Below are 23,673 nucleotides of genomic sequence, written 5' to 3'. Positions count from 1 at the left end.
TCTAACAGCATGAACTTGTCCCCATGTGTCCTGTGATCAGCTTGACTGAGCCAAGAAGGTTATTAACCTTTTAGCATGGAATCCAATGCAAAGGTCATTGGCATACTATTCTAAGTCTACTATGTCAGAAAATGTTGTTGACTAGCAGAAACTGAATTATCCATATAACACTATAAAAAGAAGTTTGTGGATGATTACTGGACATCAGTATATCATTGTTTTTATTTGTTACTTAGATAAAAGGGAAGGAATATTATCACATGTTGTCAGAGTTACCAGGCCTTACAGATTAATCTGATAGGTGCGAAGGGGCAGGATCGAGAAGCAGCTCTTGGACTGGTTCCAAGCAGCTCTCGGACTGGTTCCAACTGCTCCAGTTGTTCTTCCTTTCACTGCTTTGTTTTGAGAATCACTTATTCTTTTTCTTCCCTTTACTCACTGTACACTTCTGGAACAATGCCTGCAAAGGGAGGGGAGGTAGGCAGGAGGAGAAAGGATGTTAAGAATGCAGAAAGACTGAACTTAGATAGTAACTCTTCTTTCCAAAGCTCAGTTATCTGACCCTAAATTAAGACTACCTGCACCTTCTTGCACTCACTGTCCCACAGAAAGACTACTTTGAATGCTGCATTAAATCTAGAGGACCGCATATGAAACAAGAGGATATCTGATACAGTGTTTCGAGCAGAGATTCAGGATACAGCCTTCTGAATTTTGTTCCTGCCTCAGTTAATTCACTTGCTGAAAGTAAGTGAATTAAGTCCTTTATATCTTGGTCTACACATCATAAAAAATCAGTACAATAATACCTCACAGAGAAGTCAGGAGGTTTAATAAATCTCTAAGATAAAGGCTCATAGGGCTCAGTTCAGCAAGGTGCCTGATCACATGCATAGTCCCACTGCAATGAATGGAGTATCCAGGTATTTAAAGTAGTGCACAAGCCTGAGCCTATGACAGGTGCAATTAAAGCTAGCCTACTATATGGTGGTGGCAGTAGTTGCCATCAGATTTAAAATTAGACAAAACAGACTTGGAAAAAGGTTTTATACTTACAGTCAGGTTTTCAAAAAGGCCTCCAACATTTTACAGGCAAATATACACAAACCTATTTAGAAGGTTCAGTCTGAACATGTGCCATCTGGACTGCTGTTTATGCATTTAGAAACTTTAGTCATGGTAGGCTTGAAAATTAAATAACACTAACAGATTCACCACAATCTATGGACCCTCATTAAAAACACCAAAAAGAACCCTTATAAAAAGTAAAAGATCCTGTTTGTCTCTTTTAGAAACCACAGAAAATGTTGTTATACACAACAATACCAATATATTATTGGTCAGATTATCAGCTGATGTATATGGGCCAATGTATATAAGCTAAGTATTTGGCCCATTCCCAGCGTATCTGACACCTGGATGCATTTGATTCTGATCTAGAATATGAAGGAGGCTATGATACATCATGAGCTGAGAAGACATCTAGTATGTAGAGGGACAAAAGAAGGACCCATTGTTTTCCATGTGTCAAACAGGACCAAAGACTATTCAAAGCTGTCAAGGAGGAACTGGAACTACAGTATTTTATCACAGAGACAAGGTATGGTATCTGTTCTCTCTTCTAAAAATCAGTGTAGTTAAACAAGATAGAAACAGGCATTGAAGTTATTTCAAAGATCTCTTGTACTGGCTGTTTGTACGTAAATTGACTGTCAAACTCCAGCAACTGTTGAAAGGAAAATCATACTTGCAGGGAAACAAGATCCTGTGAGATATTTTAAAAATTGAGAAAACTCCTATTGTTGTTTATGGTCTTTGGATCAAGGTCAGATTGCAATTTCCTATCTTGAATACTATAACTGAGCAATATATAACAGCTTACAGATTATAAAATTTTATTCAGACCATGTATTTGGTAGGGGAAAAATGATACTTTCAGTATATATTGAATTATAAAGTAGTTCTGATTTTAAAACTTATCTGAGATTGTTCTACTCTCTTGCTTGAATGATCTAAACTAGCTTGAGTAAAATGTTCCTGATTTTAGTTTTGTATTTAAATAATTAATATTATAATAATATAAGACATGATTTTTCATATCATAAGAAACACCTCTTCAGGTATTCTCATTAAATAATTAACAAAATGAAATTCAATTTCTGTAACCTTCATCAAATGAAAAAATGGCGTATTTAAACACACATACTCTCTCTCTCTCTCTCTCTCTCTCTCTCTCTCTCTCTCTCTCTCAGGGGGTCAGGTTCATTACCCACATTTCCTAGTAATTAGCAAATCATTTGCAGGATATCCCATTCCAGCAAACCTAACAAGAAATCCTTAATAGCTGAACGAAAATCAGTCTAGTCAACTCATATTTCAGAACGGAGTTTAAATGATCTGTTAGAGCCTTGAAGAGGACCCATGGCCTAATTTGTTTTCCAGGGAGCTGTGCCTTCTCAGCTCCCTTTTAAGTCAATGGAGATGGCATGTGCTCCCAACCTTTCAATTAGGCCACTGGAGTTTTGCAAACAAGTTTTGCTGACTCTGGAGATCGAGGCTGAAGGTCGAGGCTTAACAAGAAAAATCAATATACTAAAGGCTAAGTCTACGAGTCTTTTGCAATCATGCAACATTAAACAAATTTCAAGCACACAAAGATGTGTAGCTTTGATATTGTTCTTTTAATTGCCATTCCAGTCATTCAAGAATAGAGAGTTGACATGTGACTATCAAATAGTTGGTCAAGAGAGCCAGCTGATTCAACTAAAGAAGCTCTGTGAGGTTAGAGGTCCCTTGGTTCAATTACCATCTCTCTTTACAAAATTAATGGCCAAAACACTGCACAATGAAATGCTCCTCTATATCTGTTGTATTTATCTGAGACCAAAAAAACATGTGCTATGAAATAAGAGGTGTATATCACTTTAGCAAAAGAGAGCTCCACTCTTGCTTTCCTATTTCATCACGTTAGATCTGAAATCTAATGGCTATATTGGGCTTGGGGTTTTTTGGGTGAGGATGAGGGGGGGGCTAAAATAGAACCAATATCCACATTCCTTATGCAGCAAATAGTGCACAACTGAGCAATGCATGTCAGGTCTGCACTGCAAACAATTTAGAATGATCTAATATTAAGGTGCAGAATTTCATCAAAACTTAGTCAGATGGCTCCAGTTTCACAAATGCTTTATATTTGTGTGAGGAAAAGCATATTCTGACTGGGGGAAAAAATGGAAACAAATAGTTTGTCCAGATGAACTCTATATCAACCTCACTTGGCTGCTTGAACAGGTGACTACTAGCGATGATGAAGACAATAATGATTAGATTATTTAAATTTTTCAAAGAACTACACATCCACTAATACACAACACAGCCATGCAAAGTTCTATTCCTCATAACCATGCACCTGAGCTGTATTATTTTTCTCATTCATTAACAGATCAGTATCAGTATCATTCATCAGTATCAGTGTTGGGGGGGGTGGCTTTACCCTGCCTCTGGAACTGTAGTTGGGTACGTCATGGACAAAGTGACCAAACCCCTCAGAGATGTCTAGAGAGTTGGCAGGAAATACTGCCTGTATGTCCTGCTACTGTTTCTCCTTTCTCCTTTGACAGGTGTCTGGAATTGCTGTGAGAGAAGGGACAACACATATGGAAGGAAAGGGAACCTACTTTCAATGCTGGGATACAGCAGCCTGAGTCTGAGCTTGGAGTTGGGGAATAGGCCTCGAAGGCAACCTGAACATGTGTTTTTATGAGCCTGCACATGTGAGAATCTGCCAAGGGGAAAAAGGTGCCTTAAATGAGGATGAAGGAGCCAGGGCTGGAGGGGCAGAGAAAACAGAATTCCTCGGAGTCATGCAGAGTTTATGTGATACTCCCACTGCCTGCTTTTTTGCAGTGACACGGGGGTTCTGTTCATGTTAGTATAAAGAAGTGTGCTGCAGTGATTCCTGGATGAACTCCTGCCTCCCTTGAACTTGAAAGAATATGAAATATCCTGGGAGAGAGGTAAGCTTCCTATCAGACACCTCACACTCTATTAACTGCAAACAATCAGGCTCCAGTGCTGCTGCTTGTTTGTGTTCACCTTAGGGTGGCTGACATCTCCTACATTGGCAGATCTTTTACTTCCTTAACTTGTTTATGAACCACATGGGTTCTATTCCTGCAATTCACAGCCAAGGATTATTCTTGGAAGAGTTAACTTGGCAGTCATTCCTGTGGAAGAACTAACCACTTTGTGTGTGTGTATCTTTCTTGTATTGAAAGCACCGGATGGAACATAATGATACAATAAACCTCTGTCACAGATACAATGAAAGCCTCAAGTCTGAATTCTCTGCCAACATGAGCTGTCTTTATTTTTTTGGAAATGGAAGGCAAAAAGAAAACCTGGCATCCTTAAACAATTTTGTAAGTTCACAAAGTGCAGAGCCAGTGTATGTCTGGAAAAGTCCCTCTTTCCCAACTGCAAAATCTATATAAGGGATAAGGCACAGTTATAGGGAAACTCCGGGATTGCTTCCTTCTTGTGTTGTGACAGGTGGATAAGCCCCACAGCAGGGGTATGGGAAGGAGGCATGGTTATGTCCTTGTCACACCAACACCCTTAGCTCCGCTGGCCCACAGATCTAGGAGTTCTCTGGAGTCTTTCCACCATCCGAAAAATAGATTTCTATTTTCAGCAAGGTGGAGAGAGGTAGTTCATGCTATTAGAAGGAGCAGAATGTAACTGAGCGATGATTCCCACAGAAATGGATATTGGCTGTGACACATGATTGTCAATGAATACAGTAGAAAAAAACCCATAAATTGCAGAAAAAACACTCAAATTCCCATTTCTTGAAGATGTCTGACTCAATTCTGAGCCTTTAGCAAAATGTTAAAAAACTCAATATAACCTGTACAATCAAAGACACTGAATGATGGGACAGGTTGGCTCTCACTGGTCCAGCACCCTTGGGACCTGACCAGTACCGAATGAGGGAATTTGCCAGACCAGGGGAATTCAGTTTCAGACCCTTTGCTGATGAACTCCAGGCTCTCCTGGGTCCATCAGCAGACCCATTTGGCTCAGCTCTGGCTCTGCCCCTTCACCCAGCTGCCAGTCTGACTGGGCTCTTTTGCCGGCCTGGGGCTGCAGGACACAGGATTCCTGTCCCTGGGCCACCGGCCCTGCCCAGGCTCTGCTGATGGTCCAGCCCCACCACTGGGCTCTGTGTCTTGGAGGAGGCACTGCTGCTGGTCCGCCCCAGCCCTGGCCACCACATTCCTTGCCCATGGTCAACCACTGCTACTGGTCTGACCCCAGCCCCAGCCACTGGGTTCCCTGTCCCAAGTGCCAGGCTCCCACCTCTTCTTCCACCTGCCAGCCCCCAATCCCACTCCTGGCTGCTGCACTAGTGCTCCCCAGCCACTAGCGCTCCCCAGTCCAAGGGCTCTCTTGTCTGGCAACATCTGTAGTCCAGTAGAGAATCTTCCATATGGTATAGGACTTCAATGACTCTGGCCATCTCACTGCCCCTGAAAGGAGCTTACTATAGAAAGGGATGTGGCTATGGAGTATATTATCCATATGATTCATAGTTGCCTGGCTTAAAGAAGCTACAAGTGGCTGTAAGAAGGAAGATGTGCTTTGAGCCCTGGCCTCTGTTCTATACGTAGGCTTTTATACCGCATTCATTACCACTTATCTGAGCTCCTTCCAGTAGCACATTAAGTAATGTGATTAACATCTGTCACCTGTTGTTTGTTCTCTTGCCTTCTCCCAGCGGGAGAAACATTTGCAGTGGAGTAATTTGTTTTGCTAAGGTTTATTTCAGTACACTTGTTGCTATGTGTATATATTACAAAAGGCACGGTCAAAAGAAATGCATAGAACACTTGGAGAAGAATATGGCGAGGATTGTAATGGACCTTAGTTCCTGTAGGAGTTGATGCCACATTGTGGACTGCCCCCTGAGAAAATTTTGTCTCCTGTACAGAATAGCGTTACTGTTATTGTAGTGTGCTCTACTGTGCCAGAGGAGCAAAATTGTTGACCACAGTCTTCGTCCCAGAGATTCAGACAACCTTTTACATATTTGAAATTCTATGGGAAGCCAGTGTAAAGAGTGGAAGACAGGTGGAATGTGCTCATGATAGCCTGTGTCACTGTGGAGATGTGCTGCAGCATTTTGTACTAGTTTGAATTTCCGAAATGCTAAAGGCTTCATACTCCTTATATTGTATTGCTATAGTCCAGCTGAGATGTAACAAAGGCATGAATAAAGGAGGCCAATTTTTCTTCATATACAAGGAATGAACGGAGTCTCCTAGCCAATTGGACATAGTCTATGGACATGGCTATTGTGATATGTGTGTTTAATGTCAGAGAGGAATCCAAGAGTACTTCTAGTCCATGCACTGAATTTAAAAATTGCAGACACAAGCCTTCAACCAATGAAGACAACATCCTGGCTGCAAACTCCTCAAAATACTTTCATCTGCTTACCTATATTTTGCTCTACCATGGTGTGAACAATGGGTTAGCTAGTTGTATTTTTTGTAAATACTGTAGGCACCCTTTTATATACGATTATCATCATGCTGTCTGCGAGGTGGGGGCAAAGAGTAAACTCAATTTTGGATGGTTTTACAAATCTCCAATACACAGAAATGAATCTAACTCAATTGCTGGTCCTTAATGAACAGTACACTGTACCCACAGCTGCATGTCTATTTCTGACACAATTAGTGCCATACATAATCCAGACTGACCAAGTTTAGGGGGCTCATGTCATTAAAGAAATCTAAAAATGAATAAAAGCCTACCTATGAACTGAGGGGAGACACTGACTAAGACAGAAGCTGTAGGGCTACAGATCATCTCACCAATACCCGCTGCTGTGGCATCTTAACAGAAAGCCCATTATTTCAAAATATAATGAGCTCGCTATTCCGACATACTTGTAAACCTCATTCCATGAGGCATAATGGACGTTTTGGAATAGTGAGTTATTTTGAAATTTGGTGCTGTGTAATCAGCCCCAAATTATTAAATAAGCTATTATGAAATAAGATCAAAATAAGATAGAAAATTTACATAGCTCAAATTGTGAATCTTATTTTGATCTACGGTCCAGTGTAGATGCACCCTGGATGTTGACAAAGCAGACAGTGCCAGACTAGAAACGTTCAACCTGTATCAGAATGTCTAATTGACTAACTGCACAAGTGAAAAAATTATTTCATATTTTCCCACTTGGAATTTATTTACCTTACTTCCACTCGCATTTCTGCATATATTCCTCTGCTTTATGACAATTTACCCATAATACTAATGAGAAGAAGGACCCAATACTGCATGTTGAAAGATCTTGTGATAGCAATGCAAATGAAGACAAATGTAGGTGACACAAACAACCCCACTAGAATTTCAAAAACAAGTGGATCATACATCATCCCAAGCTGTAGAAGACAATCTACATGAAGGCAACAACATGATATTTTTTTCTAGGCCTTTCCCTGGCTGCTAAGGTCAGACCACAGGAATTTATGATACTCGTAAATGTTTTTTTCTTATTAGTGACGGGGAAGGAGCCACCACTTGGTCTCTTGCAAAACTGAGGGTCATCAGTGAGAACAAAAGTTCTATTTTCTGGGACCGTGCTGACGCAAAAGGCTTGGCATATGAAAGAAATCACAAGCAGAAGACCCAGAGGGAGATGAGGAAAATGAGTAAAGCATGGAAAAAATGGGATTAAAGCAAATATCTGGCTATACTTTCATCCAGGGATAACTTGAAAATTCTTAATAACTTGTTTATGGTGTTTCTTTGTATTTAAAGTTACAGGGATTTATTCTGATAAAGCTCATCGGCAAGTGACTAATTTAACTCACATAAGTAGACCCAATGAACAGAAAAGTACTATTCACATGAGAAAAGTGAAATCTAGAGAAACTGTTTGCCTCTCCCTGTACTGAGTGTCGTGACCAGATACATTAAAACACTGTCAGTCTCCATGAAAATGGAAACATTTACAGAAGAGTCTTTTCCAGTTCTTTGAGATGACTCAACATATCCATTTTGCTGTGTATTATTGTGAAGACTTCAAGCAGTAACTAGAAACAGACTTCTATATTTAATGCCAGGAAGTCAAGACAACTAACATGCCACAACAAAATTACTGAAAAGGGATTTCCAAGAACACACTGTATGCAATCCCAGGATCCCTGTACTAAATTCTGTGTCCCTTGGGTAATTGCAATAAACAAAATACGTTTTTGATTCTTGTATCTTTGAGTCTTGAATCTTAGTAAATACCCTTCAAAATGCTTTTATGTATATCTTTGCATTTGGAAATATTAACCTAGTTATAACCTACTTTCACTTCATTCAGTCAGAGTAAAGCAAGAAGCAAACTCTGAAGATATTTTGTTTGTGAAATAGGAAATATTAGCCTTCTTAACTGTTTAATTTGAACATTTTCAGAATCTGAAAGAACACTAGCCCTGATTTTCCTCTGCCTTTCACTTGGGTTTGTCTACACTAGAGCTTTTAACTCGATTTAATTGATTACCAGGTAATTCGTTAGTTAACCCATTTGTAGACGTGTCTGAATACGTTTTCATGTTGCCAAAAATCATAAGCCATTTCCTTACCAACCTCAAATCATGAGAGTTCTAACAATAATAAATGTGGGGTTCCTTTTGTTTGCTTTCAGTTTACTCAAGGCATGTTTTCATTTCTGGATTTCAGGATTTTTCAATCTTCCCCTCCCCCGCCCCCACAGTCGTGCGGGCTACTAACTGTTTTTTAACTCCATGAGCTAGACATTTTAAAATAATAAAACAAAACAAACACTGCAAAAAACAGTTGAATCTGTTCACATGATGGTTTGACTGACTGAAACACCTTAATACCAGTGCAACTGAACGCACAGTAGTGGGGTTGCATTAAATCAGTTTAAAAAGACTGTTCTGGTTAAATTAGTTAATTGGTGCAAATACTGTGGGTACATAAGCCCCCATTAGGAGAAACATCCCTGTGTCCACTCTGCTTTTCTTTTCTATTGGAGCTCTGCATATTCTCATTATCCATATAGATTTTCAATCCTTCTTTGACAATACAATGTTCTTAGTCTCAGTGGTATCTCATGTTCAAAAAGCTAATTGTGAATTATATAAACCAGATGATTTCTTATCAATTTTGAAACTGTTTTTCACTCTGGGTATGTCCTCCCCTAAAAGTCAAAGTGAAACTCATGGGATACAAACTGAAACTGCTGATTTTTGCTAATTTTAGGACTATTATATGATTTCTTGATCTCTGTTCTCGGTGCATCCAGTTCAGTTCCACGAGCATCGTGCCTAAGTTTTAGAACAATCACTACAATTTAAACCCAAAGGGGAGAAAAACCACCTTACTTTCAATCCAGTTATTTTGGATGGAAAGCTGTTGTTCTCTCACTACCCTTCAGTGCTGCATTTAGAAAAGATTAATTCAAACTGTAAAATTAAAATGTGATGAGTGACAGTTCCCAGAAAAACAGCTGCTGCATTAGATTTTCATCATTGCAAGACAGATCAGCTGAATTTCTAGCCACTTTTTTTTCCCACTGGCACTGAGCCTCATAGATTAGAATTATTGTTTTTCTGCTAGCTATATTCTAACCCATTGGCTGACTTCATGAGCAAAGAGATTTAATGGAGTACAAATTGGGGACTATTCTCAGGCCATTTTGAGTGAAATTTTGTCCTCAGTAATACCTTGCTCATTGATTGAGAGGCTATCTGTGATATAGTGAAACCAGGTAATAACAGCTATTCTACAAAATCACCCTACACTGCTTAAAGCATGTTCTACTGTGTTCTCATTTTTAAACAATGTAATATGGAGTTCACAAAATCCTCTATCCAGATCAAAACAGTGACAGTAGTGTTTGTGTTGGCAACATTAGCAGTTGGGAAGTTATATTTAGACCTTGTTTTGTAATCAAGCTTTTCCCATTTTTGATGATGATAAGAGGCTGCTTAAAATGCATTCTGTGCAGTTGAGAGACTCAACCTGGTACCAGTAACACACTAAGCTGATGTACACACAATGAATTATGGTGTATATAGGAAGTAAGATCTTGTAAAAAGACTTGGAATTGAGTGGGTAGAAAGACAGGTGACAACAGTAAATAAATAGATACTATAAACATAGGTTTTACCAGATAATTATGGGGCAGAAAATAATCCATGTAACTCTGGACCAAATTCACTTACAACCCACTGGACATTTTTTATTGAAAAAAAAATAGTTTACTTTTATAGCGTATCACTTGTGTTCATCAGTCCTATACCCACAAGGACTGATCCTGAATGGGGAATCTCTGTCAAGCTACTATGGGTCTCTCCAAAGCCCTGTTCAGCTCTTCATGATCTTTGAAAGCCCCCCTCCTTTCTCTGTCCCCCAACATCTCCACTAGCTCCTGAGAATCCCAGTAATCTCTGTTTTATCCCTCACCAGGTTCATAATGATAAGAGAAGATGGCAGTAAATAGAAAAACTGATGAATGTGAATGGTATCGTCTTCTAAGTCTCATGTAGCTCAAACAATTTATTCAGGATAAATTGTGGTCTCTACTAGTTTTTCCAAAAATGGGATTTGTCTAAGGTGGGGTGCTATTAAAGTTTGTCAATTTGCTTACACTTTATGGGATTTCTATCTAGAAGGAATCTCTAAAAATGGGCAGAAAACAGGGCCATTAATGAAAGTAGTTAACATGACTCAGAAAATTCAATCATTGTCTGAAAATCTATTGGGCTAAATTTAGCAACTAAATGCAGTAATAAACAGAGGAATTGTAATCTTGCTCGAAGAAATGGGTAGCAACTCTATAGTTAAGGTTACATTGAAATTAATGAGAAATTTGAGAGGCACTGATTTGACCGTTTTAATGTTACAGATAACATAATATATCTCAGATTATTTACCATAAACTCAGTTGCAAAATCCAAGTTGTAACTAATAATAATCAGTAATCAGTAAGTTAAGTCTATAGTTGATCTGGTCAACACAGATTGTTGTTTTGTTTGCCCTTGAAGTTATGATATAGACATTGCAAAACCAAGTAACTTATTTCTATCATTTTTAATTAAAAATATAAAGATAGAAAATTAAAGAATCTATAGAATATATTAAGTCTGCTGGGGGGTAACAAAGCAACAAATTTGATCTCATTTTTCCTTTTTACTATATTTCTTCTTTTTTTTTTTTAAACAAACCAACAAGCACTTTTCTCCTAAAATTAACTGTAATTGAAAGGTTAAAATGGAAGTCTTTATATTGTCAGCAAACTCTCTTGGAGATAAATCCTGAAATAAAGGTGCTAACAGTGGTATTTTCACTTATTGCCAACCTAGGAATCCCGTTAGACTCTTAAGTTTGTGAATATGAGTCACCAGCCTGTTTTATATATAGACAACAGGCAAGAATCCCATGAGAGATTAATATATTAGTAAAGCAACAAATCCTTTGAAATAGCCCTATAGCTTGGCAGGGGGAATGATGCTAGACATCTGAGAAAAGTGAATTTTTTTGTTGTATCCAAAAGGTAATCACTTTTAAGCTCTATGTAACTGAATATCATATATGTATTGCAAGTGAATAAGTATTTTGTTGATAAAAATACTATCCACTAATGGAAGTAGATCTAACCTAACAAAGTAATATATTCCTTTAATTGTCTAATATGTGATACCCAATGAGGACAAGCCACCTAACAAATAACCTGCATTACTCTCCCCTCTAAAGCATGCATCCCTGAGGGCATACCAGACCACTGTAATTTGACAGGATTGCCAAGAGTGGTATTTCCAGAAGTCATTATTTAACATTTATATTGTGGCAGTACCTACAGACCAACCATGTCAGATCTGATTACGCCAAACAGTGTGCAAACATATTGACAGTCCCCGCCACAAAAGAGCTAACCATCTAAAAGTTGTGTTTTTATGAAAACTCCTGTGAGGTAATTAGTTTTAATGTTGCTTACAAATTATGGCTCTTGAGCAGGGTGGAATGAAGGTAATTGCAGCCTCCTTTATTTAATAACAAAGGGTCCCCCAATGGCTCTTCAGGAGGTATTGGTTGCTTCTGAAAACTGAAGAAATTGGTAAAATGAGCAATGGGTAGGGGAGGGAAAAGTGGTGCACAGAGTTCTGGCAGTGTTGTTGGAAAACCAGGAGGGGAATTGTAATAAGGAAAACAATCCATCAATGTGAGAAAAGTGCTGCCATGTAAAAACTGAAGTACTTAATATGTTTCAGTTCACCTTCTCAAGCTTAAACTGCTATAGTCTGAACCTCTATAATCCAGACTTTTCTCATCTGGCAACATACATGATCCGGAAACCCTGGATGCCTGGGATTGGAGAACTAACAGGGAAAAGGTGGGGCCTCCAGAGCTTCTGGAGCACCACAAATAGCTTATTTTGCAGCATTCATGCTCGAGGGGGAGTGGGCGCAGGGATAAGGGGGCGCTCAGAGGAAGAGGTGGGACAGCTGTAGAGCTTTATGGACTGGGGCCAGGAGCCTATAGCCAGAGGCAGTGAATTCAGCCCTACACCTAACAGTGCAGACCAGGAGCCCACCACCTGCCCTGGGGCTTCATCCCTGGATCCCAACTGCAGGGTTCCACAATTATCTTGCCTCTTACCCTGAGCTCCTGCCTGTCTCTGTTCCATGAATGCCTCTGTTGCTACTGGAGCAGAGCCCTGCAGCCACCAGCAGCAAAGAGGCTGGCATTGTCCTCCCCTGGTCCAGAAAATTCCCTGGTTCAGTATCAGTCAGGTCCCAAGGGTGCCAGACCAGGGAGGTTTAACCTGTATCACAATTGATTGCAAAACTTTTGTAAATGAAAACAACTCAAATGTAGCAGCCATTACTATGGACAGAAGCATTTGTAGAAAAATAGATGCTCTAGCTGTGGGACTTTGAGCACCCTGTAATTGACAGCTTGTAACTTATAAGATGTTTATTTCCTTCATGCTATAATGTTGAATAAAATAAGACAGGGGCAACACAATAAGAAGTGATCCACAATGGGGAATGGAGAGCTTGGGGTATATAATGGGTCAAAGAAACCTTCTGCTGTAAGGTCATCAGTTCAAATCCAGGTCAGTAGTTACCCAAAAGTGTTGTTACCATTTCATTGCTGTTCAGTGAAACATGCTTACTAGCCTCAGTGTTGCACACAGTAGGCTAGTATGCCAGGATAATGCCTTTGCCATGCCTCAGCTGTCTGGCTGAGACTGCCTCTGGGTTATGTGGACAATGGGCTATAGAAAACTAATAGAACACATTATATTTCTATGTGGTGAAAGAGATTTCTCTCTCCCACCTCAGCCTGTTACTAACAAGTCCCTCCCACTGGGTGAAACCGATTGTTACATTGGCATAAAACTTATCTAGCAGTAGGGAAGCAGGCCTTGTTGGAACTCCAATTCAGCGCGCTTTTGGGGGGGGGGAACACAACATTAGATAACTCAGTCCTATTTAACTACTGAACTTTGGTGGGGCAGTTGCCTCTGTCTGGTACCTTTTACGCACAATGATTTTTTTTAATTGCTGTTCTCTTGTGAGGGTCATTTGAGTCCAAGTGCAACAACAAAGCACACAGTTTCCCAGTTTTGATGCCTTCTGGCGATCTGAGTTTCAAATGTCTAATCTGGAACAAAGGCAGTGCAGGAAAACAGGGTGACTCAGTGTCTGAAGCAGCCTACCAGACAGCTAGTAAATAAGAGCTGAACAGACTTATCTGACTTTAGGAGCCTACACAATGATTTTAGTTGTGCAATTGGAGTTCTCCCTATTGCAGTGTGTGAACTTGCTGAAAATTGGAATAATTTAGTAATTGTGGGAAATCTTTGTAATTTAATATTTTTTTATTTCTGTTTAGGCCCCAGCTCATGTTCCAATGTGGGGAAGAGGAATTCTGTGGGGGATTTTGCTTATGGAGTTTCTTCTGCATTTTCCTATTGGCGGGTGGAACTTTTCATATAAGAAAGTGAGAGTGTAGGCCACTGTCACAGGCTGGACTGAACCATTTAAAAGGGAATGCTTCAGTTCACCTGTGCCTCATTAACAACTGTGATTGGGCTTGATAGAGGACAAATGTTCTCTATAAAGAGGCAGAAAGGAACAGGAAATTGTGACTAAAGAAAGCTGCAGAGAGCAGGAGATGCTGACTGGGAGAATCCAGAGCCAGAACTCTAGCTAGGAAGGGCTCCGAGTAGTGTCTTGTGAAGAGCAGTTTGGGACAGAAAAAGAGTTGTGTTAGGAGAAGATGCCAGGTTTGTTATTAAACCACCTGCAAGTACAGGTGATGGTAGCCATGATAAAAACAATGTGGAGTTCTTAATGTGTCTAGAAGAAGGAAAACTGAATAAGAGTGCTGGTGAGCCATCCTTCATCATGAGGTAGTGCCCAGGATGTAGTTCATGGGTGGGCAATAATTTTCACAGGAGGCCACTTAATGAATTTTGGTACATAGTCACAGGCTGGCTCCACTCTCAGAAGAGGCTGGGCCTGGGGCAAAAAGTGTGGGGCCTAGGGACTAGCCTCTAGAGTTGTCTGGGGCCGGAGGTTTTGAATTAAAAACACAACAAAGGGCTCTCAGCTCTTGCCCCCACTGCTACTACATTGCTTGACAGCCATTTGGGGGTTGCTGCAGCTATTTAAAGGGCTCACAGCTTCAGCCCATGCCAGAACAGCACTGTGGCCATGAGCCATTTAAATAGGCTCCTGCTGCCTGAGCCTCCACCTGGAAATTTGGTGGTACGAGCAACAGGATATAAATAGAAAGTGGCCAGATGCAGAACGTGGGCCAGATCAAAGTGCTAGGCAGCCAGAACTGGATCCTGGGCTGCTTCTTGCCCAAGTCTTATGCAGTTGGTGCTGTTAGAGCCACAAATGGCATGGATGCACATGGGCTCCATCTTCATGGAAGCCTTCTGCCTCTACCCCACTTTAGCCATGCCCAAACTCTCAAACCCATACTATGGGCCACATCTGTTATCTGTGCGGGCTGCGCTGTGGGAAAATGGATCATCTTTCCTTTCCTATTGTATTTCTATGAGGTTAATAGGGGAACAATATGCATCTCTGTAATGCCAGCCTGCTCATTGCGTGCCCCCATATATTGTATGACTTCTTAGATCCACACATCCCTCCAGTGCAACAATAGGGGTTGTTACTGAATGTGGCTCACTCCCCCAATTTTCCAGGATGTATTAGAGCTTCCAATTGTTATCATTTCAGCTTTTCCTACAAAAAGTATGTGTGTGGGGGGGGGGGGGAGGAATGTGCATTTATATGATGATTTTGTCCTCATAATTAGTATTGGAAAAAGTTTCTTGTCACTAATGTGAAAATTAATATAATCATATTCATGCAAAGCTATAATTTTTTAAAATAATAGAGTACCACGAATGAAACAATTTCTAATTAGTCAATTGCTGCATTCCAGGACAATGATAATAAAACATATCACTTGTATAGTGCTGTTCATTTGTAGACCGAACATCTTACAAAAGGAGGCCAGTGTCAGCATCCCCATTTGATAGATGGAGAAACTGTGTGAGAAATAGCTTGCCCAAGATCTTAGAGAGACAAGGTGGGTGAGGTAAAATCTTTTATTGGACCAAGTTATGTTGGTGAGAGAGACAAGCATTTGAGCCACACAAGGCTCTTCTTCAGGTCACAGTTAACATGTCTCCCTGATAACAGGGCCCAACACAGCAGCAGGCATATTCCCCAAGATCTCTCAGCAGCTCTGGCAACAGAACCCAAATCTTCAGACTCCCAGGCAATTGCTCTAGTCCAGTGATCTCCAACCTTTTTAAGCACAAGATCATGTTATTGAATATAAGTGCAAGCCAGGATCTACCTCACACCCACATACCCTTGCCCTGCCTCCTTTGTGCCCCTTCTCAAAGGCCCCACCCTTGCTTACTCAGTCCTCCCTCAGTCCCCCATCCTTCCTCCCTTTCATCAAGCAGGGGCAGAGGGTTGGAATGCAGACTCTGGTCTTGGGTTAAGGGATTTGGAGTTGCTCTGATCAGATCCTGGGGCAGGGAGTTGGGGTGAAGGAGGAAGTTCAGGGTACAGGCTCTGTAAGGGAGTTTGGGTCAGCTCAGGGCTAGGGCAGAGGTTTGGGGTGCAGGAAAGGTTTATGACTGGAGCAGGAGTTCAGGATGCAGGCTCCAGCTGGACACTGCTTACCACAGGTGGTACAGTGGGGCTAAGGCAGGCTCATCTCTCAAAAGCAGCCTTCAAACGCCCTCCATCCCAGGCCCTATTGTGCCCCCCCTTCATTCTGTGGTGACAAGCTACAGGGTGAGGGAGGAGGCATCCTGACATCAGTGCCTGCTCCTCTTCCTTCCCTGCCCAGCAAGTGCGGGAAGGCAGAGGCAACTCTAAGGCAAAGGGCAGGAGGTGCACAGCAGTGTTGGGAGTAAAGTGCCAGCATTTGATAGCCTCTTGGCCAAACCAGTCAAGATCACCTGTTGGAGGCTCCAAGATCTACCAATAGATCCTGATCTACTGGTTGGTGACCACTGCTGTAGTCTATTCATTAGGACACACAGTTTATAGGGCTTAACAATGGGATTCATTAGGTAACCAAATCCTATTGAAAGTAAATGGTGGTTTAAGCACTCACATAATTAGGATTTCCAAGATGGCTTTGCTCCTTATTTTTAAATTCAGAAAATAAACCATTAAACACTGGTGATGAACCAATGTAAATAATAATTGGATTATGATTACTATTATTACAATTCATTTAATGAGCAATATGTTTAATTTATCATTGCAGAATTATTAATTTGGACATAGCTGTCTCACCTAAACAGCTTTTAGCTATGGGGGCTAGACAGCACTTAAATAGTCTCGACATGTCTATTGTACTTATTGTGCTGCCTTTATGATACAGCTGGGCTCAGTATTTAAAATAGTGAGACATGGAACAAGGCATTAGAAAATATAAAAGTTAATTGAATGAAATAATGATCAGCTTGATCCCGATAAGAAAATACTAGAGGTGTGTCAGAACTGAGAACAGCAGTAGGTAGGTGGGGAATAGATGCATCTTCTACATCAATACAAAATGTTCTCTGCTATTTTACTTTGCCCCTCAGCACCAGTGCATTGTGCCAAGTGCACATCTGATTTGCATCACAACTAATGGACACGAGTGCAAAAGCTAATTATCAAAGGGATAGCAAAGGTAACCTTAGAATGCTGAGGCTTGTAACAAGGTGAAAGTTTATTGCAGAGGTATTATGTTCATTTTCACTATGCACAGTGTGCATACAAAGGTGATTTTTATTAATATTGCAGTCTTGTCACTCAAGAAATTCAGCCAATTGAATAACTTCAGATTATTCATGAAAACAAGACGTCTTTTAAACAAGCAGTCTAATCAATTCAGTGCTTACAACACACTGGCTAGCTCTGAAAGCCATGCTGCCCTGCACACAGACACTGGCAGGCAAATTAGATTGGAGGGGATTTAAACTAGAGTGAAAGAGTGTTGTTGCAAGGCAGTCTGTTATAGGCTAATGAAGAACAGCTGACAGACTGGGAAATCCATTGGCAGGAAATTCAGAGAGTCAGTGCTGAGTCATCTTCTGCCTTACGTGACAGAAGAGAGCGCACAGCAACAGTTGCTAGACTAGCACACAGCCTAAAAAAAGTGATCAGAAACTTCCAGACAAAACACCTCCCCCTTTCAGAAAGGACAGTCTTGTCTGGCAGTTCACGTAACACCACTTGAACAATTTACTCATGATATTGAAAACCTTACGAAATTGGGAATTTTACACTAAAAATGGCTACGTTTCACACATGGCAACTTGGATATCCTAAAACCACGTGTCATTTGCCACAAGAACACTGTTTTTATGGCTGCAAACTTGGACCTTTTTATTGTTTTCCTTTATAAAAAGAATTATGGAAAGACTGAATTAATAAAACAAGCTAGACTTGAATAGTATACAGCAGAGTTTTAGACTCTAAAAGTTGTAATAGGTGTGAAGTGTGTTTACAAAAGCCCTGTTAAAATGCCGTCTTTTGATTTGCTTTGCTGTCTATGGAACAGCACTATGTAAGGCTTTCAGCACAAAACTCCAAGCTATGCAACTCCTGTAGTTTAGGAGATTGATCTAAACTGAAATTCCAAGCAGTTTGAGAAATTAGTAGAGATTCATAAATCCTTGGACTAAACCAGGGGCAATTTTTTGACTTCTGTATCAAAATCTTTAAAACATCACCATTTTTTGTGTTAAACAAGATGTGGTTTGTTCAGACTGTCGAATTTCACTGAGATTTGGATTTGTGATATAAGGGTTCAAACTACCTTACGTGGACACCAGCTTTATGTAATTAATGGTGGTGCCCAGAACAGGAACAGGATAGATTGGAGCAATTACCCTGGGCCCTGCACTTGAGAGGTGCATACTTCGGGGGAACTCACGGTCCATTGTGGCCTGGGGACTTAGTGAGGTCCTGGTGCCAGAAGCAGTGAGTGACCTGGCCCTAGTCTGCCCCTCTCCACCTCTTCCCGCCCCTGCTCCATTTCTGTCATGCTGCCACTCCACCCCTACCTCATCTCTTTTCCGCTTCTGCCCTCTCCCCTAAGCACATCAAGGACCAGTGGGGGTGGAGCACGTGTGGGAGAATTGAGGGCGGGTCACTCTCTGCTACTGGCACCAATACCCCAACTAATCCCACAGGCCACCCTGGACCCCAAGTCCCCCTGATGCATAGGGCCCCCCAAAGTGTGGAGCCCAGGTCAGTTTCCCCAGTACAGCCTAAGAACAGGACAGCTCTGAAAATAGAAGCCCAAACATTGTGGAGACCAGGTTCCTGTATAATGGTGGAACACAGGCACTGCAGGTCCATATAACTTGCATCCCATGCTCCCTTGTATGCGAACTGATTAAAAAGTTTGTGTAAATCTCTGGGGAGTGAAACTGCTTAGTTGCCTATAACTCTGTTTGGAGACATTATGTAAACTTCAGCTCCATGACTTGTAGAAAACATTTCATAAAAATCAATTAACATAACTGTATTACTATTATTACCGTAGTGCTACAAGTACCAGTAATGGACCAGGACCCCATTGTGGTACTATGGCTCAGGATTTCAAAATCTCCATAAAAAGGGCCAAATTCTTCTCTCAAAATACTCAGCCCATCTTCTATTTTATAAATAATTTATATCACTCAGAGGCTGAAATCAACTACAGTTTGAACTTCTCTAGTCTGGCTTCCTCAGGACCTGATTGGTGCTGAACCAGAGCATTTGCTGAACCATGGGAGGTCGGAGGTCAATATTGCCTAGCAGCATTACCAACACTTCCACTGCTTACTGGGCTCTTAGATGACATTTGGTGATAAATTAGAGCTAAATAACAGCACAGAACACTGAGAGCGAGGGCTGGTGGTGCTAAACAAATGTTATGGGACTGCAGGGAAACTTGGCCACACCCATGATAAGTGGGCATCTGGCTCACTAAAATCAGACCGAACCTCGGCTATTGCACAGAAGGTGCCAGACTAGATTCAGAGATTCAACCTGTATTTCTCTATATTTTATAGTCCATCTGTTGTCCATAGTTGTGGTAAATAACCTGTAAGGATTGGGTTGTTAAACATAGTGATTTATTTTATTTATGCTACCATCTTTACCCAAGCAGAGCTGGATATTTTCATACAATGCTAACTTTTTCAAAACATGAGTTGGGTTTGATATCTTTTTGGAGCGCCTAACTTGACACAATTTAAAGGAAGAAGCCTGATTTTCCAGAAGCAGGTTCTCAGAACTTCCTGAAAATGAGACTCCTTCAAGGTATCTCGAGCACTCAGAATTTCAGATCCCTAAAATTACTGGTCTGCTTTTGGATATCTTGGCTGTGTATTACAAATGAGTGGGCTGCTTCACAACTAATCTTTCTCTAAACTGAAACAAACTTCTTTAATGTGCAGAATCAGCAACACCTCATCTCCTTTTCTTCTTTTGAATTCCATTCCCTGCTAGACTCCATATACCCACCAACAAGCTAGCCTTCCATCAAGCCTCCAGCTTCCCTGTGGCCTCTCCCTTCTCTAGTCCTTCCTTCACTGGCTCATACAATCATTAAAGGATTTTTCCAATCGGACATTTTTCGGATTGCATTGCCCAACTGCAACTCTCTGCCATGTAAAAACCTTGCTTGAGTTCCAGAACTGGATTCATCTCACATTTTATTGCTCGCCAGAACAAGTAAGAATTAAAACTAGCAATTTTAAGCAGAGGGATAGCCAAAGGCACAATGTATTTTTAAAAATAGATATCATAGTGACCTGGATGACAAAATATGAGAGAAATATCAGAGGGCTAGATGTGAAGAGATAGAAGGGACGCAGGGCCTACCTAGAGAATGTAAAAATGACAGCTCCCACGGAGTGGACTAAGGGAGAGGGGTTAAAAAAAGTCTTTCTGACCTGATGAAGAAAGGGGGAGAGAAGAGTTGCAGCTACTTGAAATAGAGGCAGAGGTCTAAGCAGAAATGAGGAAAAAAGGGGCACATGATTAAACATTGTACCTTTACAAATTTGGTTTCCCATTAGTGTCAAATAAAAGAGCTAAGGAGTTCTCAGACTTTCGGATATTGTGGGCCAATTCTTATCAGAGGTTGTCTTGTGGGCAAGTCATGGCCCCATGGTTTGACTCACCTCACATTACATGACATCCATGAAGTAACTACAACAATTGTGTATATAGAGAGATACTATTAGTAAAGCATGTAATACATTTTTGCTGTACACATTGAACCTCTCTAATCTGGCAGCCTTGGGAACTGACGAGTTCCAAAGGAGAGAATTTTCCAGATGAGGGGAGGTCAGTAGTGTCTAGCAGCATTTCCAACACTTCCACTGCTTATTGGGCTGTTAGAGGACATTGAGGGGTTAATTAGAGCTAAATAACAGCACAGAACACAGAGAGTTAGGAGTGGTGGCTGTAAACAAACTTTATGGGACTGCAAGAAACTTGGCCACACCCCTGGAAAGTGGACATCCGGCTAACTAAAATAATTCCGGACAACAGATGTTTCCAGATCAGAGAGTTCTGGACTAGAGAGGTTCAACCTGTATTTAGTTTGATTTAGCATCTGAAAATAATGAGAGCTAGCAGCCTGTGACCTATTGTCTCCATGGATCACATCAGGATGTGCTCCAAGAACCAATAGTGTTCCACTGGCTACCTCTATGAACCTCAGAAATAATCAGTAACATAAAACCCTATTCATCCTGAAATTAGATAATGGACCAGACTTTAATAGTATTTAGGCACTGCTGCACTCAGCTTTGGAATGCCTAACTGATTTAGGAGTCTACATCTTATTTTTCAGAGACATTTTAGGCACTTAGGAGCCCCACCAGGAATCTCATTTAAGAATGAGACTTAGACTGCTAAATATCTACTACAGCAATGCCTAAATACCTTTAAAAATCTAGGCCAAAGTGTTGACTTCTGCATTTATAAGTGCAGCCTGGATCAGAAATTTCAAAAATTTCTAGCATGGTCAAAACTAAGATGCATCAGCTACTGAATGTTACATAAAAAATACCTGCAAATAGTATTGACTGTTTCAGTAACTGAATAGCATTAGCTGAATAATACTTAATAATTGATGAAAACTCCAGAATGCCAACAATCAATCTTAAAGAACTTTATTTTAGAGAAAAATTACATATAAGATTTTCCAGGTATTTTTTCTTCTTACCTTTACTGTAGTGTCCAGGATTTTCTGTTGAGTAATATTCATTCAATGAGTGGTTGGCATGCCAGAGTTTCATCCAACAATTAACAAATGTTCATATAATATTGTTTAGCTGGCCATTCTTCTGCAAATACAGAATGAGTTTCCTAGTCATTATACTTACTTAGTGAAAGGCATGCTATCTAAACAAAAGGATTTAAAATGCAATTATGCTTTGAAAAGTGGGATTGTAAAAATAGATCAGGAAGTCTCCTATATATTACCTACCAAAGACTTCCAGATTGAAATTGCCCGTTTGAAAGTAAAAATGGCTTTCTAACTGCTAGCCTGGCAAGTCAGCCTGGGACTTAATATTCAAGGTGTGTTCTTTTCTTCTCATGTATCATCAGTAATAATTGAATTCCAATTGCAAAATCCTTAACTATTTTGTGGAGAGATGTAAGAGCCTGAAAAGAATCTCGTTTACCTTTGCTTTCACTTCCCTTCATACAACAAAAAATAAAATCAGATCTGCTGTGTAATAAGATTCTGTATTTATATAAGTGCATCAAAACATTTCAAAGAAAAGATCTTCTAAGAGTATAAAGTATGTAGAAAAAATTTGTCTTATTTTTCTGGGCTGAAATTCAAACATTGCATAAACGGACAGGTACACATATGCCAGACCTGCACTGGTGAGCAATATACATCTAATTTGTATAAAATACTCAGAGTTGCTCCCACCTCAGCAGGCTTAGCAAAGCTTCTATTGGTTTGGTTCTGGAAATGCAAATAGAAGACTGAGCCCTAGGTCTATAGAAAGACCTCAAAGATATAAACATCAGCGTTACGGACTGACTGGTCAACTGGACACCATATGAGATTGAAGCTATGTCTACACAGCAGAGTTATTTCAGAATTACTAATGTTATTCTGCAATAATAAACAGTGTGTCTACATAGCAAACCACTCTTTCGAAATAAGGGAAGCTGGAAGACTTCTTACTCCGACTCCTGTAACCCTTACCCTCATGGAATAAGGGCAGTCAAAGGAAGAGTGTTCTTTCTTTGACTTCCTGCTGCGTAGACAGCGCCAAAAGCTGAATTTGAAAAGCTATTTTGACTTCAGCTACATTAACTGTGTAGGTTAAGTTGCATAGCTTAATTCAACTTTAGCCCTACTGTGTCAACATGTCCTGGGAATAACCATTCAGGCAGCAGCACAGGAAACAAAAGCTGTATTATGCCAGTATTGCATCTTAAAGGGAGGCACATCTGCTTATATCTACCCCACCTCACTCTCATCCCCATGCATGGGGCAGCTACTTACAGCAAGAGGCTGGGATTGCCAGCCCAAGACAAGTGGACCCAGTAGAGCAGCAGCAGAGCTGTGGTCTGTTTTGCTTCTCCCTGCCAGGAGGGGAACATGCTATTTTTAATTCTCCTCCTGCACCCAGAGGGGGGCATGCTGCCAGGCTCACTGTCACTCCCTTCCCCCTCCCTCATTAAGCTTGCAAACTCATGCCAGCACTGAGTAGGAAGTTCAGCTGCTACTGAAACCTGGCCTGGGGTGTCAGCCGCTGGATCTGGCATCAAAAATGTGCTTTGTTCAGAGTTATGGACAACCTTTATTCCCAAGGTGTCCATAACTCTGAGATTCACCTGTACTGCATTAGATCCAGTGCTTTAAGATACGGGGCACAAAGTCCAAAGGGGCTACTCTGGACCTGAGGCTAGAGTAGAAGTTCTGGAGTAGTTACACTGTTGCTGAGTGACCTCCAGGATGCATTCTTTCCAAACCTTAGAGATAGTCAGTGTCCAGCCTATTTACTCAGCCTTGGTGCTGCAGTCAGGATTTGGGGCTAAGTTCTAGCCACTAAAAATCATATAG

The 23,673-nt window shown here is 40.7% G+C and overlaps 1 long non-coding RNA gene across 2 annotated transcripts; it reads right to left on the bottom strand.

Annotated features, from left to right (window-relative positions):
- Positions 1-23,229, bottom strand: LOC142829748 (uncharacterized). Of its 2 annotated transcripts, XR_012904491.1 has the most exons (4): positions 23,113-23,229; positions 21,808-21,928; positions 12,032-12,139; positions 1-460 (listed from the first exon to the last, which is right to left on the bottom strand). It is a non-coding gene; the product is annotated as an uncharacterized LOC142829748 (long non-coding RNA). The 2 variants fall into 2 exon arrangements; XR_012904490.1 differs by lacking the exon at positions 12,032-12,139.
- Positions 23,230-23,673: the final 444 nt, after the last annotated feature.

The sequence above is a fragment of the Pelodiscus sinensis genome, chromosome 6, assembly GCF_049634645.1.
Source record: "Pelodiscus sinensis isolate JC-2024 chromosome 6, ASM4963464v1, whole genome shotgun sequence".
NCBI classification, from domain to species: Eukaryota; Metazoa; Chordata; order Testudines; family Trionychidae; genus Pelodiscus; species Pelodiscus sinensis.
The sequence above is the reverse complement of the archived record's forward strand: the minus strand, read 5'-3'. Positions and strand labels throughout refer to the sequence as shown.